A 19,917-nucleotide genomic window follows, 5' to 3' on the forward strand; every position below is an offset into this window, starting at 1 on the left:
ACAGGATGGCAACAGAACATAGGGAAGTGCATTGTAGATGGAAACCTTTCAATTAAAAGGATGATAAACCCACAGCCATAAAGAAAACACTGGAACCATGGAGACAGCAATGGATAACCCAACAATGAAGGGACAGAAAACAGCAACTTAAATACAACTGAGATGTGATGGGCTACATGAAAAACAAGTGAGTGCAATCACCAGAAACACAAACAGGTGTGGATCATGATAGTCCCGATCTAAAGAAATCCAAGAACATATCAGAAACAAAGTCACTTATGTCTACCAGTCTGCAAACAGTCACAAAACTATTTATAAAGCTTTGCGACTTCATTGAGCTACAGTGAGAACTAATATGGAGAAAAACATAGAACAGTGGTGAATCTTTGCAGAAGAGGCAAACCAAAACTACTCCAAGATCACATCGACAACCCATGAGGTCACCAAAGAACCCAGAACATCTAAAGCCCTACAGACCTCACTTGTCTCAGTCCAGGACAGTGGTCGTGATTGAACAATTAGAAAGCGATTAGGCAAAAATAGTATCCAAAGATATCTAGGGCAAAAACCACCACGCAAAAAGAACGCAAAGGCCCAACTTTTAGGAAAATATTCCATGAACTGACAAGACAGTAGTGAAACGTTTTGGAAGGTATATTTCCCTATACATCCAGGTAAAACTAATATAGCTAATACAGAAAAAGAACATCATACCAACAATTAAACCAACAACTGAACATGGTTGTAGTGTGATGGTCTGGGGTTGACTTGCTGTTGGACAACTTACTATATCTATATGTTAATGGAACCATAAATTCCTCTCCCTACTAGAAAATCCTGATGCAGCATGTTCAGTCATCCGTTTATGAGCTTTTAGGTATGATCCAGAGCACAGAAACATGTCCATATCTGAATGGTAAAAAAATATGTAAAATTAAGGTTTTGGAGTGGCCTATTCCAAGCCTGGACATAACCTAATTGAGATTCTGTAATACAACCTTAAACACACCGTTCGTGCTTGAAACCCAAGCAACAAAGCAAAAGTTCATTGAAAGCATACAGGTTCATACATCACTAAAACCATAGAAGAAGTTACCAGACTAAAAGCTACAAGAACCAATCAGGAAAAACAATCAGGCCATATAGTAAAGGAGAATAAAACCCAGGATAAATTAGTTATTTTTGAACATAATCAGATTAGTTAAATTAGAGCTGCAGAAGAGTCAGGTGACTTTGGTGACAGCATCAATGTAAAAACTTGTTGAGCAGATGAAAAACTGTGTAATATAATATAAAACATACAACAAATAAGACATAATCTTCTTTATTTAGTGAAGGAGTAGTGAATGTAACTGTCATGTATGCATCTGATTAGATAATGCTTGATTACCATAATCTGATTTTGACTAAATTATTGCTTTCACTGATACCTGCAATTCTGTGAAATTCTTATTTTATTAGTCTTGTGGGTCTGTGACTATGCAACACCACTAAACTGTACAGCAGGGGTGCCAACAGTTTCTCAGATAGCAAGCTACTGAGAAATGTCGAAATCACAAAGATCTACAGTCTGGCTTTTGGAGGATTCTGTCCAAAAGCTCAGTTTTAAAATAAAATTTAACTAAAACTAAGCTATTTGTACCTGATGATAACATAAAAATGTCTGGCCAAAGCTACCTGTAACACTGCTGAAGCTTTAATTAGACAACGCTTACCTTCTGGCTTCAGTTGGTGGATCAAACATGAACCCAAAGTGAAACAGGAATATTCTTACAATCAGTGGACATTTTCCATTAGTAAGCAACACACCAAGGCAAAACTGAAATCTAAAAAGTACATTTCACTTATTCAATAAAAAGCCCTTGAAGCACAAAAATGCTTACTCCATATTGTTGCTTGGATAAAACCATCCAAAAGAGAAGAAACAGCAGTTTCTAACAATAGGCAGAACAATAGTTTTGAAATGTAATCATTAAAAGTTAATTTGATTGTTGCAGTGTTGAGGGGTGGATCATTGGCTCTAAATTAATCTAAAAAATCATTCTAAATGTGATTTCAATTGGCTGCAGGTTACAGTAGTCATTGCAGCTGAATACTTACACCTGAAACCTAAAATTGTTTTGCTAGAAATAATTATCTTCAAGTAAAATAATTGTTAAATTTTAAAATGTGTCACTGTAATTCACTGTACACATTGACTGATCATGTTAACTGAAGCTGTAATCCTTGAGAGCAGCGCTACGTTCTCCACAGACAGAGGCACTTTACCTTTGGCTGCAGTATCATGATTATGGGAATTTGAATAGTAATATGATTGCTTTCAACACTCTGTGACCTTTAGCATTTTGGGCTCTATTATGTGTGTCAGGTGTGAGCATCAACTCCATCCAATAAGATTAATTTCCTATTAGCATTCAAAAGTTTGAATTGATGATAATTGGAAAGAATATCCATTCCAGTGTTTTGCAATGTTATTAATTTACACACTGATATTGTGATGATGATGATATGGAGCAGCCTTGACTTAGACGCCTGTGCATTATTGAAAAAACTCTACATTCTGTATTAGCTTTCTTTTAGCATTAGACAACGCTGCTGCACTCTTAGAGCTTATGTAGCTGCCCAATCAGAGAAACAGCAGCAGTAGCCTTTAAAGTAAATGCTGGCTTTTCCAAATAAACGTACTATGTTATGCATGATACATTTTGGATTCTCTATTTGCCAGCCAGGGACTTCTAAAGCAGTGGATGTGACATAGAGGTCATTAAATGCCCAGGTATGCAGTAGAAGACACTTTCCACCCACACAAATACACAAATGTATACTGAGAGCTCCTGCTATTCCCGTGCAGGACTCAGCTGTCTGCGTGTGTTATACTATGACATACACATCTGGATCGTGTGTCTGATGGTGCAATGTCAGCTGTCTCAAGTTGCTGTTTACTGTCAGCACAAACCAGAGACACTAGCTGCTACATTTCTACTACAGACACACAAATCTCACCTACTTCCCTCCCTTCCTTCTATAGGTCTCATCTCAATCTCACACTCACCTCTCCTCCTCTTACAGCCAATCAGTCCATACAAGATTTACACCTCCCACATGGTTTATTTAGCCTCATCCATTCTGTCGTCCCTTCTTCCTTTTCTTTCATCTTGTCAGAAGAGCAGTTGGTGAAGACCTGTCTGACCAGCAGAGCCAGAATAATCCTCACCACCCTTGCCTTACCTCTCATCAACCACAGTTCCCCTCCCAAATGAAGAAGCTTAACCTATTAGCACACTCCTATCCAGCCAGTCCTACCACTGCCCCCTTCCTTCTGCCTTTCACATATATGCTGAGTCAGTTTGGAGTCTTTAACACAAGGGGGAGTATGCAAGGCAGCAGGGATGAAAAGTGTTTAAAGGCACCAAAAAGCATCTCTGGACCACACTCTCCATGCGAGCGCTGTGGAGAAGTAAAAGAAAAACAGAAATATAAAATAGCTGATGTAAGAGAATGGAAATAAGACATGTGATCTGATCTGCATGTGTGAAATCCTTATTCAAAACAATTCAGTGACAGATGAGAACATGAGAAAATGTATCTTTGAAGCAGGATTTCTTATGCTACAGTACATTTTTCTTGTATGTCATATCCCTCAATAAGTGGTCTTCACAAATAGCTCTCCGCACTCTCTGAAGATTTTAAAAAGTTTTATTTGGTATTTCGGCTGTTATTTCACAGATTTTCTTCCCAGGGTTTAATTTTCCAAATATATATATATATTTTGTTAAGCCACTTACAGTGTTTAGTGTTCAGAAGCTGTGGGTGTTGAAACGTGTACATGCACCAACCCTTAGCACAAATGCCATAACTAATGTGGGGCTTTTAATGAGGCATTTTACTGAATCTTGTGCTGTGTTGAATAAATATATAACATATAACTTTAATGGAAACAAGAATTGGGTGCATGACCTTAAATGTTTTCTGGATTTGTTGCAATCCACACAGGCTTAAAATTCTAAACAGACAATCCCAAATATTTTGTTGATGGCCATGTTGCAAGTGGTACAGGAGCAAACATATTTTGTTTTTTATCCTTCCTTTGATCAAATGACAAGCCATTGACAAGCTTCTAGCATAGTTTGGCCACAATATTTGAAACTTAATCTCAACTGGCTTTATCCAATCCAGAAGCAGTTCTGATGTGTGTTTGGGGTCCTTATCCTGTCGGCGCACTCAATTATGCACAAAGTTCAACCATCTACATACTAATTGAAGCTTAGGTTGAAGAAGAGGTAGTCCACATTCATCATTGTTCAATCCAGTGTATGTAATGCAGCAGTACCACTGGTAGTGTAAAGGTCCTTCATCATTATGCTGCCACAACCATTCTTGAAAGTCGGTTTTTGTTCTTACGCTTGAAAGCCACACGTTGAAAGTGGCTTATACTAAGGGACATTAATTTAAATTTACTTAAATTCAATATGGTTTATTTATACAGTGTGGAGGAGTAATGAAGATGACACAGGAGCCAAGTTCAAAATTACCTCATTTACTCAACTCCAACTGAGAACAACAGAGACACAGAATGTGCCAAAAACACATACCTGTAAATCTTAACATGTTAAGCCCTAAAGGTTTTAGAAGCAATATCTACATCTATTTTCTATACCTGCTTCTTCCATACAGGGTCACAGGGCAGCTGGTGCCTATCTCCAGCAGTCTACTGGCGAGAGGCGGGGTACACCCTGGATAGGTTGCTAGTCCATCTCAGGGCAACAGAGGCACACAGGACAAACAACCATGCACACACCCATTCACACCTAAGGGCAACTGAGAGAGACCAATTAACCTAACAGTCACAGTCATGTTTGGGCTTTGCTTTTAAGAGCATACTGTAAAACCTCAAAACGGCCAAATGGAGTAATTATGCCGGTTTTGGGGACGTCCATAGTGCACATAGGAACTTGGTGATAACCTCCCACCAAATTCACTTTAGAAAAAATTGATGTCCCAGCGAGATGGACAGAAAAGGACTATTAGAGCACAACACAATGCTTTAATGCTCCTTGTTGGCAAACTCTTCCCATTCAATAACCAACTTTGTGGCATGAAGGCGCTGCGTGCAAACACCAGAGGCCCAAATGGGGGGGATATAATGTTCTATCCCATGCCTAGCTAAAGTGTTAGAAAGGTTAGGAACAGTCAATGAAGGGATTACAGATAGCAAAAGCTGAAAAACATCCCCAATTACCATGTACTAACGGCCCAGTGAAGAAAATGACCCCGTCAAACGTCTGTTAGCAACATCAACAAGTAGCCCTTGAGCACAGAGGAAATCAGCACCTATGATAGGAACTGAGCTTACAGATATGACAAAGTTCCATAGGAAGATCCAGTCACTAAAAGAGATCAACCTTTCACCAGATGTCTTCATTGGAAGCCACTATCTGCTGTCAGCAGCAGACTGTGGCTTGTAGTGAGCCTGTCAAAACCAGCCAGGGGGGAAGAGGGTCTTCTGTGAGCTGGAACTGACCAGAAACCATTTCCCCGACAGTAAGCCTTGAAAAGCAGCCTTTCCTTATCGCCAATGATTGTGGCCACTACAGAGAGTTGGCATTTCCCTGAGACTTAAAGCTGCATGGCGGGAAGCATTGCTGTGTCTTGGTATCAAAGCATTTATGGTAAAAACATAGTCTTCGGGAAGCAATCCCTGTCACCACCGATAACTTGTCAGCCTCTGAGGACATCGAGGTAATCCTCAGCCGTTTCCACTATTTTGATCCTGGGGTTTTGTCTTTGTTAAAAGATGTGGTGAAAGATCTATTGCCCCTATAACTGCAACTCAGATTGCATCCCTCCTTGTTTACTAAAAGAAGTGTTCTGTGCTTTTGGACCACATTTATGCATGTTGAGAAATGTATCACTTCAATTTCTGTTCCAGTTGCATGCATAGTGGAAAAGAGGTAGAACTGGAAAGCAAATACTATCTGGAAAAATGGTAAAATTTTGTAGTTAAAAAATCCTGAATAAAATGGCCAAATAAGACAAAACATTTACAGGTGCAACATCATGCTTGCACCCTGTTGGTCTGATCCATAACTAGACAGAGAGATGTTGTCTCTTTTGACCTCTGGTGAGCCCTTGAAGACAGTATGCAGACCATTTATCTAAATAAAGCCATATCTGAATGAAATGTCAGCAAGAAAGCTTGCAAATAAGACTAATGATTGATTCTGACAATAATCTGCAGCAAATCCTGTTTTTCAGTTAGAAAGAAAAGTTAAACTTAAACTTACAGATATTTTTAGACACACTGTAAAAAAAATGTCTCACTATCTAAAACTAAATCTGGCCAAACTTTCCCAATTTTTAGGTATGTTAAAATTGATTCATATTCAGAGGTTTACATATTACCTTAGGAATTTGGTAGAAATGCATTTTAAACTGTATGACTTGGGTCAAATGTTATGGGTCTTGTTATGGCCCTGGGCCTTATGGGCTGGGTTATGCGTGTTGCGGTGAGTCTGCCCTTTTGCACCTCCTCTGTGAAGGTTGCTGTGGATCCAGAGAACAGTGTATGTAAGTTGTTTCCTTCCGGGGCAGAGAGGACGGGGTCTCTCTCTCTGCTTGTCCTCTCCACGCTCCTTGACACACATGTGTGTGCTGCTCTGCTGCTGGGCCACATCTTATCCTTGTCATGCATAATTTGAGTTCGTCCTTAATGTCTTTATCCTTGAACAAATGTTCATTTTCTGCACTTTTACCTATGGCATGGAGCCAGTCATAACAAATTGGGAGCTCATTCCTAAGGTTTTGTATGTTTAGTTGCTAGTAAGTTTAACTTTGTTTCTAAGGATTGCGGTATTGATTGTGAGCACTAGTTTTGCATTGGACAGCTCTAGTAACTTGTTGGCTTGGGCACATGTAATGATGATTAACTTAACTGATGTGGCTGAGCCACGTGTGTGTGTTCATGGACTTTCGTGCCACTGGTCTTCTGAGCAGCAAAAATAATTGCTTTTGTAGGCCTTAGAGCTGAGCAGGAAAATTAAAAAATGCGTCAGGTTTTGGAAAAGGCTAAACTTTAGGTGGAGAGACAAAAACTTCATCCTATAAGAGAAAGTAAGCTGGTGTTGAGTGCCCCCTGGGGTCATTCCAGAGTGAGGTCAGATGATTTACATGAAGTTGGTCCCTAAATTTGAGGAGAACCCAGAGACTTTTTTTCTCTTTGTTTTGCTGAGCATCTAACTTTGTTTTTGTTTTTTCATGGTTGGTCAGATTCCACACATATGCTGTTGTTACAGTCTGTTTTGACAGGTAAGGCACAGCAGGCCTTTTCTGCTTTGAATGCTGCCTATAGGGTGCTCTACAATACAGTTAAGTCTGCTGTCCTTAAAGCCTGTGAGCTTGTGCCTGAGGCATATAGGCAGCATTTTCATGGTTGGAAACATGGAGATAAGTCTTATTTGGAGTTTATGAGGAATCTAGGCAGTCATTTTGACAGCTGGTGCTTCTCAGCTGGTGTTAGAATTTTTGAAGACCTCTGGGAGTTAGTTATTTCGTAACAGTTTAAGAACTCTGTGTCAGAGTACATTGCGGCTTACATTGGTGAAGGTAGTGTTGAGTTTGTGGCAGTAGCTACTGCGCTTGCTGATTACTACTATTTGACCCTATCATCGGGCAGTAGCTGTGGTTTATCTGGTCCACGTGAAGCCTTGGTTAAAAGACCACCAGAATTTGAAGCTAGAAGTGATCGGTTTTCACGTGAGTTTGACAAACTTTGCAATTACTGTCGTAAACGTGGGTATTGGAAAAATGACTGTTGTGCACTGAAATCTCATCCTAAACAGAGTACTGGTAGTGCTAAACCTGTTTTTTGTGTTGCATCCGTTGTGAAGAGGCAGATGGCTGAGGTTACTGTTGGAGTCATATCTGCCTTTCATCACAGATGGTTTTGTGTCCTTGGTGGGCAGTGAAGAGCGGGTGTGCCTGAAACTTTTGCATGACACAGGTGCCTTTGACTCATTTATTGTAGGCTCCATTCTACCATTTTTAAATGAAACTTCTGTTGGCTCAAATATTCCTGTACTAGGCATGGGCATGCACGTTTTGGGTGTACCACAACATAGAATGATGCTGCACTGTGATTTCTTCCAGGGTGAGGTGTCCATTGGTGTTCATCCAGCTTTACCTGTGGATGGTGTGGCGATGATTTTGGGAAATGACATCGGATGTAGCTGGGTGGGGGCTGATGTCCCTCCACCTGCAAAAGTGACCAATGTTCCCCTGGTGTATAGTAAGGCTGATGAAAATAGTACATAGTTTCCTGATGTTTTCAGTGCATGTGCAGCGAGTTGTTCAAAAAAGTAAAAGTCAGTGTTCAATTTAATTCAATTCAATTCAATTCAATTTTATTTATATAGCGCCAATTCACAACACATGTCGTCTCAAGGCACTTCACAAGAGTCAGGTACATACATTCCAATTAGTCCCAACCATTGAACAGTCAGATTTAGTTATTTATTCAAATTGGATAAAAAAAATTTCTGTCTAAGGAAACCCAGCAGATTGCATCCAGTCAGTGACTTGCAGCATTCACTCCTCCTGGATGAGCATGTAGAGACAGTGGACAGTCACTGGCATTTACTTTCTAGCAATCCCTCATACTGAGCATGCATGTAGCGACAGTGGAGAGGAAAAAACTCCCTTTTAACAGGAAGAAACTTCCAGCAGAACCAGGCTCAGTGTGAGTGGCCATCCGCTACGACCGACTGGGGGTTTGAGAGAACAGATCAGAGACACAAAAAGAACAAAGAAGCACTGATCCAGGAGTACTTTCTATGGGAAGGAAAAGTAAATGTTAATGGATGTAGCTCCTTTAGTCGTTTCACCTAGAAAGAAAGAAGATAAACTTTGAGCCAGTTTTCAAGGTTAGAGTCTGAAAGAGAGCACATAGCGTTAGTCACAGTAAAAGCTCAGTCAGTTGCCATGTCTAGGAGAGAGAAAGGGTTAAACACTAAAAGACAGGGCCATGTGGGTCATCGGTAGAGGGTGAGCATTAAGTTGTTGCCAGCAGAAGCTCGGACGATTCCCCTCTCCAGAAAGGTGTCACAGGTAAACACAGAGTCAGGCCAGGTGTAGCTTCTAGGAAGAGAAAAGAGAGAACAAGGTTAAAAGCTTCAGTTCAGATTATTTAGTTAAACGGTGCTTATTTTCAACAATGTCGTTTCAAGGCACCCCACAAAGGGTCCCACTGATGGTCATTGTTAAAATAAAAACCACAAGGATTGGGATACCTCCCTCTGTCAGATTGATCAGACAGTGTTGACTATAAATGTGAGTTGGCATTACCAGTTGTTCCCTGGGCTGTTTCTCATAGTGATCTGGTGGAGGAGCAGAAGGATGACAGCACGTTGAAATCATGTGTTGATGAGAAAATAGACGCCTCAGTTGGATGGTTTTGTCGGTGACCCCGTGTATCAGGTGGTTGATCCTTTGAAGTTGTGTTGTAGTTCTGTCTGGGCATTTGGGTATCACAAAGATATATGACCGTGTCATGAGGTGACACGATTGGGGCGACAGTGGAAGGAGTTCATCCTGTAACTGGTGGGTTACTGGTTTGAACCCCCACTCCATCCGTCTCAGCAGACATTGTGTCCTCGGGCAAGAAACTTCACCCGCCTTGCCAGCTGATGGTGGTCAGTATGGCAGCCTCTCTTCCATCAGTCTGCCCCAGGGCAGCTGTGGCCACCATGTAGCTCACCACTGTCAGTGTGTATGAATGGGTGGATGATCGATTGTAGTGTAAAGCGCTTTGGGGTCCTTGGACTTTATAAAGCGCTATAGAAGTGCAGGCCATTTACCATTTATCATGAGGTATTACTTTTGGCCTCATTGGAAAGGGACGTGTCTAGTAAGTAATTGGTCAACCATTCAAACACTAGTAGATAGATTGTGTGGGTCCATTGCCACCATCTAAATCTGGTGCTTTTTGTCTGTTGACCGTGATGTGTCAGAGCACACAGTATAGAGCAGTATAAACAGCTTGAAGCATAAGTAAAGTACATGATTGATAATTAGATTGCTGTTTCTTCTGATTATAGCTGGTTTTCACCTTGCCTTTTAGTCCTAAAGTTAGACAAAAATCAAGGTTTCTTCACTGACTTTCACAAAGTAAACGCAGTTTTGAAGCTTGATTTGATTCCTACCCTCTCCCATGTATGGATTGTGTGGATCAAGTGAGGGGAGCCCAGATTTGTGACCAAGTTGGACTTGCTGAAGGGGTATTGGCAGATACCACTGACAGAGAGGGCAAGACAGATCGCTTCTTTTATCACTCCTAGTGGCTTGTCTTCTTACCATGTCGTGCCATTTGGTTTGAGAAATGTGCCAGCAAAATTCCAGCACTTAATGAATTTAGTTGTGTTGGGACCCCAGCCAACATTAAAGGTCAGTATGAACTTTAATTAAACTTTTAAAATAAATCACATTAACCTACTTCCAGCTCAGGCCAGGAAGAGGAGGAGTTATAGCTGGACTTCCCGTAACGTAATTCAGTCTGAGCAAAAACTCTTTGTTTCAACATGGCGTCTTCTTTCACACAAATCTCAAGCGAGGATCGGCGATGACCATTTTAAATGGGAACCAACAACCTTTCTGGATAAATGATTCTTAATGGTGTTCAATTAGCTATGACATTTAGTAAAAATAATATTTAGGGAAATATTATTTCTTAGTTTGGAAACTAATAACCTTTCTGGCCAGTTGATTCTTCACTAGCCCTCACCCGAGTCACGTGTAAACCTCTGGACTGCCTAGCCTTAGCTGTTAGTGGTTTCAGCTAACAAAGGAAAGCCTATACTGTAGCTTCCTTCCAGTCAAACATGTATCTCTGAAATACCATTTAAAAAAGGAATGAAACGCACAGGCGTTGACGGCACATTATGGCCAATATGTGTTTAAAATCACCCTTTAAATAAAGTCTTAACTTTAAAACACAAAAGGGGGACGGGGTATGGTAGCACTCGCTACCTGGACATGCATACAGAAAGGCGTGCAATGCTGGCAGCTCCTACGCTGTCCTCTTTCAATCAGGGGAAAACCGCTACAATTAGAGACAATGTTTCTGCTGGGAGCTCTCTGGAAATCAGGTAGCTTCTGTAGGCCTCAGAAAAAAAAGTCACGCGTCAGATCGTAGTCACTTTGGATCCAAGTTGAAGAGTTATGCCTTTTCGCTCGCTCAGGGATTCCAGCTCTGACTCCTTCTGTTCCTGGGCCATGCTGGAAGTCGCTTAATGTGTTTTTTTTCAAAGGTTCCGGCCTTAGATTGTGTAAAGTTCATCCATGTTTTAATCCATAGCCTACATGCCGATATCTGGAAATCATACTCATGGATGAACCAGACTTGTAGAGGTCCACAATTCTCTACCTGCTTTCTTGGCTGATTTTTTTTTTTTAAAACCATGACTTCATACAAGGACGTAGTGTGTCAGATGTCTTATTTTGAAATACATTCACAGGTGTGCCTCCATTTAATTCAAATGTTGTGAATTTTGTGACTCAGAAGCTTACAAATCCATTACATCCTCATCTGGCCTTTTTGTTTAAAGGCATACTTCTGAATTCAAAGAAAGCTGTTTTAAAAAGTCTCTGAAAAAATATCTCTAATTTTTCTGGCATTTAGCATTATATTAGTACTTAGTAATCCTAACTGAAATAAACAAAGAAATGTTTAGTCTGAGTTACTGTCAGACAGTGGGAAAAATGTTTTTGTTTTCCATAGAGTTTATTCAAATATGAAGTTTAAACATAAAGGGTTCCTATCTTGAGATTTAGCAGTCTGTCACTCAGAAACCATGATCACACACAGCCTTCTAGAGGTACGAGATAAAACAGCTTATCAGCAGCAGCCTGTCTCTTTGCAGACTGCAACAAGTCCTTCTAAGCCAACCTTTCAACTGAGTCAGCCCTCCTACAGCAGATGCAGATGAAACTTTCCTAAAGATGTGATTTTTCGTCAGGCTGCAAGAAGACAACTGTGCTGTTCTATTTTAGACAAATAAGGTTAAGGACAATTGAATTAGCGGATTAGGCTGATTGATTCCATCAGCCAGTGCTGATATTTTTGGGTGAACTTGAGAGTCCAAGAGAATTGAACAATGGAGCTCATAGACTGATGAGGTTTTAAAAATAAACTTGGTTGGGTGACAAGTGAAGAACTGAGGCTTGGTGTTGTTCATCTCCACACAAAAAAGAGAAGAACTGAAACATTTAAAAATGTGCCCTTCCTAATATTTGTACTTTGTGCACCTAAGTTGGGGCTGAAGATATCAGTAAATATATTGTTTAACTTATTTTCCTCGAATGTTTTACTTTTATGTTCTCTTTCAAAAAATAAATGTACAGTGCCTCATAGGCATTCATCTTTGTCACACTACAACATTTTTTAAAAACTGAGATTTAATCTGATTGGCCAACACAAAGTAGTATTAACTGTGAAGTGCAAGAAAACTTATACTTGATTCTGACCCTTTTAGTCTACTTGAGCGGTACATCTGGAGTTAATGATTTTGACAGGATGAACCCAAGTTTAGCCCTTACAGCAAATTTATCATAAAACACAAGCTGGGCTCGCAAAATAATTTATGTTTTGTTGAAATACATTACATACAAAGAATCAGTACTGTGACAAAAGTCATTATTGATTCTCTGCAGCTGCACACGTTTATCTAGCAGATGCTTTTTTTTCTAGAATTGCGCCGCTCAAGTTGGCAGCAGGTTGGAATAGCTCTGTTACTTTTGATTCTGATTTATTCTTTTTTGGGAACTATTCCTCTTGTGGTGGATACAGTTGATTTTTTTTTGGATGACTGTCCACTCCAGTGTCAGATGCTGTGCAGCTTGGAGGATTTTTCTTAATACTTTCTATTTTTGGACATTTGTTATGATGCATTGCCATGGCAATGGGGTTGTTTCTTACAACCGGGAGCAGCTGATTAATATCTCAAAAGCTCAAATAATACTTCAGCTACAACCCCAAATCCCTGATGAGTTGAAAAGGAGACGCCGTGGATGCAGAGCAGGAGCTAAGAGAAGAGAGAGAAGGAGGAAGTTCAAACCATCTCGTCCGTCGATTTTGATGGGCAATGTGAGATCGTTGGGAAACAAGTTGGATGAACTCCAAGCCCTACAATGGACCCAGCCAGAGTACCGGGCTGTGTTTTACTGAGACATGGCTGCAGGATCATATCCCCGACTCCAGTGTCTCTCTGCCGGGCTTTTTAACCATACGAGCAGACAGAGATTTAAAGAGGAGCGGCAAATGTAAAGGAGGTGGACTGGCAGTACTTGTGAACAACAGATGGTGTAATCCAGGACATGTTACTGTGAAGTGTCATCTCTGCAGTCCAGATATTGAACTGTTGGCAGTAAGTTTTCATCCATATTATTTACCCAGAGAGTTCACCAGTGTTATTTTGACAACAGTTTACGTTCCACCTTCCGCTGTTGCTGACACTGCATGTGATGCCATCAGCTCAGTTGTTGCTAAGCTACAGACACAAAACCCCAATGCTTTTGTGGCAATTTCTGGTGATTTTAACCATGCTTCAGTCTCTGCTACACTTCCAACGTTTCAACAATTTGTTAGCTGCTCTACCAGAGAAAACAAAACATTGGATTTGTTTTATGCAAATGTCAAGGACTCATACATCTCTACAATAAGACCTCCTCTAGGCAAATCAGATCACAATGTTGTTTTTCTCTGCTCGAAATATAAGCCCCTTGTTCAAAGGCAACCTGTAATAAAGAGGACTGTGAGAAAATGGTCACAGGAAGCTGAAGAAGCTCTGCAAGGTTGCTTTGAGGGTACAGACTGGGACGCACTGTGCCAGCCACATGGAGAGGACATCAATGCCATGACTGAGTGTGTAACCGACTATATAAACTTCTGCGTGGATAACATCATCCCCACCAGAACCGTGAGATGCTTCCCCAATAACAAACCTTGGATCACCAGTGACCTGAAGGACCTGAGAAAAAAAGAGCCTTCAGAGAGGGAGACAGAGAATTATTGAGGATTATACAAAAGCAACTTAAAGTCAAGATAAGAGACAGCAAGGAGGTGTACAAGAAGAAGCTAGAGAGCAAGCTCCAGCAAAACAATATCAGAGATGTGTGGACAGAGATGAAGAAGATCACAGGCTTCAAGCAGAAAGAAGATCAGGCAGATGGAGGTCTGGACAGAGCCAATGAACTGAACACATTCTTCAATAGGTTCAGTTCAGAAACAAGCTTCGCGTCCTCCTCTCCTGCTCACAGCCAAACAGACATTCCATCTTCCTTTGACCCACAGGACCCACAGCTGTCCAGTAACACCTCACATTTTTTATCTTCCACCTCAGCCCTAGACCCTTCTGCTTCTACATGTTTGCCTTCAACCATATCAGAAGATGCTGATGTTTCCCTTGCTTCCCCCTTCCACCTGTGTGTCTCAAGAAGTCAGGTGAAGAGACAACTGGAGAGACTGAATAGGAATAAGGCTGCAGGTCCAGATAATGTCAGCCCTAGAGTCCTGAAGGCCTGTGCAGAGCAGCTCTGTGGGATTGTGCAGCACCTCTTCAACTTTAGCCTGGCCCAGAAGAAGGTTCCGCTGTTGTGGAAAACCTCCTGTCTTGTTCCGGTACCAAGGAAAACTCACCCATCAGTCCTCAATGACTATAGACCTGTTGCCCTGACATCTCACATCATGAAGGTCCTAGAGAGACTTCTGTTGGCCCACCTGAGTAAGCAAACAGTAAACCATCAGGACCCCCTTCAGTTTGCTTATCGCTGTGGAGTTGGAGTTGAAGATGCCATCATACATCTGCTTCAACAAACCCACTGTCATCAGGACAAATCCAGCAGCACTGTGAGGATCATGTTTTTTGATTTATCCAGTGCATTTAACACAGCCCTGTCTGATTTGCTTTGTCAGAAACTCCAGAAGACTCAGGTGGAGGCCTCAACAATCTCCTGGATCAAAGACTACCTGACAAACAGACCACAGTTTGTGAGACTGAAGGGTTGTGTGTCTAACCAGGTAGTCAGCAGCACAGGAGCACCACAGGGGACGGTACTCTCACCATTCCTTTTCACTCTGTACACCTCAGACTTCCAGTACAAGACAGACTCCTGTCATATGCAGAAATACTCGGATGATTCTGCAGTTGTGGGGTGGATCAGAGATGGACAAGAAGCTGAGTACAGGAAGGTGGTGGACCGCTTTGTGGCATGGTGTGGAAACAATCATCTCATTTTGAACATAACTAAAACAAAGGAGATGATTGTAGATTTTAAGAGAAATAAGAATAAGTCAAAAACTATTTCTATCATGGGAGAATAAGTGGAGGTGGTGGAGGAGTATAAATACCTCGGTATTCACCTGGACAACAGACTAGATTGGAGATGCAACTGTGAAGCCATCTACAAGCAGGGACAGAGCAGACTGTACTTCTTGAGGAAGCTTAGGTCCTTTGGTGTTTGCAGCAAGATGCTACAAATCTTCTATCAGTCTGTTGTGGAAAGTGTGATCTCTTCTGCCATCATCTGCTGGGGAAGCAGCATCAGAGCCAGGGACTTAAAAAAGATCAACAAGCTGATAAAAAAGGCTGGCTCTGTTCTGGGGACTCCTCTGGAACCTCTGGAGATCATTGTGGAAAGACGGATTCTTCATAAAATGAAGAACATTATGGAGAACCCTGAGCATCCTCTTCATGAGACTGTCCTACAACAACAGAGTGTCTTCAGTCAGAGGCTTCTTCAGATCTGCTGTAAGACGGAGCGCTACAGGAGATCCTTCCTGCCCACAGCCATCAGCATCTACAACGGCTCTTTGAGGAAACCTTCATAATATGAGCTATAACAACATTTAATTTCCCTTTGGGATTAATTAAGTATTTTTGAATTGAATTGAATTGAATTAAATAAGGTCTAAATTTGGTAAAATAAAATATTATTTTTTCCCAACTCTTTGCCATAGTTACACCACAAACAGCTTCTCATTTGCTTATCAGGGCCTTGTGACAACTCCTGTCTCAGACATTGCTACTAACAGGCTCCACTCTGTTCAAAGACACACACAGACCCAAAAACTCTTGTCCATCAAAAAAAAAAAAAAAACACACCAGACTGATGACCATGTGCTAAATGTTGTTACATGTATTTAAATTGATTAATTTGGATTTGAGTGCATTAACAGCCCATTTTAAATCCAAACTAAGGTTCAGCCAAAGAGATAGATATTAGGGGACCATGTCTTACTGTAGCAGCAGTCAGATTAATTGCTGCTTTTTAGTTTTAACTAGAACAGACAGGAATCTGTCCATAAGTGTTCAAATTCATCTATCACTGAAAGAAAATAATTAATTTGGGAAATAGGCTCAACTTTAGGTCCTATATTTTTCAATGTAAATATGTGACTATTGGTGTGTTTTTAGGAGACAGGGCACAAATGTTTATAGCTATGCTGATAACACACAACTGTATATTGTTGTGTCTCTTGATGCACATTTTAATTGTGCTTTAGATATAAAGTCATGGATAGTAGAGAAGTTTTTTCAGCTCCATCGGGACAAATGATCTTTTTGTCCTGTGTGTCCCTGAGTCACATTTTCAAAATTTCTGTTCAAAATATGTATGTCAAATCAAGGAAGTCAAATTATTTAAATTTTATTTATGTAATTCTTCTACCCAGTCCCAAGTATGAATTACTTGCTGTTGGACACCTTAGTAGGACATGGGTTATTGAGCATGAGAAAAAAATCAATTCCTGACACAACAATGTTACCCAACAACCAAGAATAATCCCCACACCGATACCAGACTGTTACTGAGAGACCCAAGTGACAAAACGGGAAAGCGTTTACAGCAAGTAACGAGGAGAAAAGCGCCTCTGCAACAGATTTATGTTTCATTAATCACACATGGTCCAGGCTGCTGAAAGTGCTCCATCTGCACCACAGTCAGCACATAGAGAGAACCTCACAGATTGGAGCAGCTTGCGGCGGATGGCCAATTATTACAAGGAAACACAGCAGGATTGTCTAATGCTAATGCTTGCCACCGTTGCACAAGCTGTATCTTATCTAAACACTAAACAGCCCCGTCTACTGGCAGAACTCTAACCTTCTAAATACTCCCAATGACACATCTATGAATTTGTGTTCCTGAACAGAAAATACATCACACACCTCCTAACTGGCTACTTTAAAGCTGGGAGAGAAAAAAAGCAACCAAAAGTTGAGAGAGTGATGAAAAAAATAAATCATGGTGGGCGGAAGCAAAGAGTGGGAGAGAAACAGCTATTCAAGACATCTCTGGTCACTAATGCTGCTTCTCTGCAAAAACGGATGGCTTGGCATCTCAATCGATCAATAACAAATGGAAATCCAAACACTGTTAGAGCTAACTGTGTTGGTACTGCAGCCTTAAATCAGGCCATCAAAACATCTTCACATCTGTGCGCATTCTGCTTTTTTATAATAATCACATTTCATCCCCATCAAATGCACTAAGCTTCCTTCAGTGAACTTGTTTTTGCAGCATTAATCAACCTCAAATAAAAACATTTACTTTGTGTCTTTATGTATTTTTGTCTAATAAAACTGCTTTTAGAGTTAGACATCAACCCGTGAAGTAAAAACTGATGGTTAATTGAGAAGAGGAAATTCACAGATGAAGCATAACTTTACAACCACTGACAGGTGAAGTAAATAACACTGATTATCCCTTTATGGTTGCACCTGTAAGTGGTATTAGGCAGCAAAATAACATTTAGTCCTCAAATCTGATGTGTTGTAGACAGGGAAAATTTACAAGCATAAGAATTTGAGCAAGTTTGACATGGGCCAGTTTGTGATAGCTAGAACACTGAGTCAGAGTATCTCCTTATCTGCGAGGGTAAGTATCTAGTAATGGATGGCTTCCATAGCTTACTAATGCACATGAGGAGTGAAGATGGGATCTCAGGTAAGTAAAAGACTATGGGCGGATGGATGGATGGACGGACGGACGGTGATATTACAGAGTAAGCTAAACAGAACTTTGATGTTTCTAAATTACTGGGACTTAATGCAATGCAGGTGAGAAAATAACTTCACATTGAACTAGGGAGTCGTTTAGATCATTTCAAGATTTGGCATCATTAGCCTCATACAAGTGTGTGTTAACACAATGCCAAGATACAAAGATGTCAGCACTGACCCAATAGAAACCACTGAAGCTGCACATAACTGTTGAAAGGAAAATTAGGTCATTTCCAAACAATATGATGTTCAGCAATCTACAGAGAGAAAAATTATTCATTAATTTAATGAAAAACATTTAAGACCGCTGCCAATCTTTCCAGTAGACTTCCCAGTAAATGCACCCCAAGGCCTCACCATGCAATGCTCAGAGAACTACAAAACTTTGAAAAGAACCATCCTAGACTCTGCAAGCTTCAGTTGGCATGTTTAATGTTAAAGGTTATAACAAAACAATTAGAAAAAGACTGAACAAATGCAGTACTCTGTCTAATAAGGATATGGAAGCATTAGGTTTGCAAAGTTACACATTTAAGACTGCACTTCTAGAACAATGTCCTTTGGAAAGATAAGTCTAAAGTAGAGATGTTCTGCCATATTCCACAACATAATTTTTGGCAAAACCAACCTCAGCAAATAAGCACAAACAAGTCATATCGAAGTACAATGGCTGGGGGCTGATGATTTGGGCGCATTTTGCAGCCACAGGACCCCGGCACCTTGCAGTCACCAAGTCGACCATGAACACCTCTGTATACTAAAATGTGTTAGAGTTAATTGCAAGGCCATCTGTCTGACAGCGCAGGTTTGGGCCAAACTCGGTCCTTTAAGCAATAAAGTACAAAATTATTCCATAATAATAGAGCACATTTGGATGGAGACATCTGTAAAAATAAGGGCATATTGACAGTTTCTTTTCCCAGAAACAACAAATAGAAAATGTTTTAGTAAAAAATTATTCTCCAACAAATAAACTAATCTGTTTATTTTAATTGGTGAAAACCACAAACCAATCAGTCATTTTCTACCACTTATTCCATAGTGGGTCGCAGGGGAGCTGGTGCCTATCTCCAGCAGTCTATGGGCGAGAGGCAGGGTTCACCCTGGACAGGTCACCAGTCCATCGCAGGGTAACACAAAAACAACCAAGCACACGCACTCATTCATTCATACATCTAAGGGCAATTTAGAGTGACCAATTAACCTAATAGGCATGTCTTTGGAAGGAAGCCAGAGTACCCAGTGAGAACCCACACAAGCACGGGGAGAACATGCAAACTCCATGCAGAAAGACCCCTGGTCAGGAATTGAACCCAGGACCTTCTTGCTGCAAGGCAACAGTGCTACCAACTGCGCCACTGACTGACAATCAAATCCAACTTCCATTAAAGTGGAACCAAACCCCAAATCAACTTTATTTTTGCAAATAAACTGTATAAATTGGACTCCACAAAGCCTCCCTCAAACTCTGGTAACGAGGGAGTGAAAAATTCTCCACTTTTAAGGACCAATCCGCGGCGAAACTACCAGCGTCTCTCTGGTTACTGTCCATGTTTCAATATGTCAGATTAAGCTAGCTGCCACATTCGCTCGTCCTCCAGATCACACCCCCGCTTAACCCCCTCAGCTCATCCCGCACACTTGGCCGTGCCACTCTGTGCCTCTTGGCAATGCCTACTTTGGTGGCATTTTTCTAAGTTTCTCTAGGGGCAGGGTTATACTTTTACATCGGGTTTAATTCCACTTTAAGAATTAGCAGGCCTGTCTATAGAAGTATATGATTTTGTTCTTTCGTCATTTTTACACCCCAACATAGAAAAAACACTAACGAACTGAATCTAGTCTCTTCATTTGAGTGAATTGAAAA

General features: G+C 40.8%; 1 protein-coding gene across 4 annotated transcripts in view; it reads right to left on the bottom strand.

Annotated features, from left to right (window-relative positions):
- LOC124875096 (PH and SEC7 domain-containing protein 1-like) overlaps positions 1 to 19,917 on the bottom strand; it is a 152,880-nt gene that overhangs the window by 129,158 nt on the left and 3,805 nt on the right. Inside the window, exon 1 of one of the 4 annotated variants that reach the window (XM_047376929.1) lies at positions 3,053 to 3,198. The exons of the other annotated variants lie outside the window; for them this stretch is intronic. The gene's annotated coding sequence lies outside the window, so the exon portion shown is untranslated. Of the gene's footprint in view, positions 1 to 3,052; positions 3,199 to 19,917 lie in introns of those variants that run through there. 4 annotated transcript variants of the gene reach the window in all.

The sequence above is a fragment of the Girardinichthys multiradiatus genome, chromosome 10 (genome assembly GCF_021462225.1).
Source record: "Girardinichthys multiradiatus isolate DD_20200921_A chromosome 10, DD_fGirMul_XY1, whole genome shotgun sequence".
Classification (NCBI taxonomy): domain Eukaryota; kingdom Metazoa; phylum Chordata; class Actinopteri; order Cyprinodontiformes; family Goodeidae; genus Girardinichthys; species Girardinichthys multiradiatus.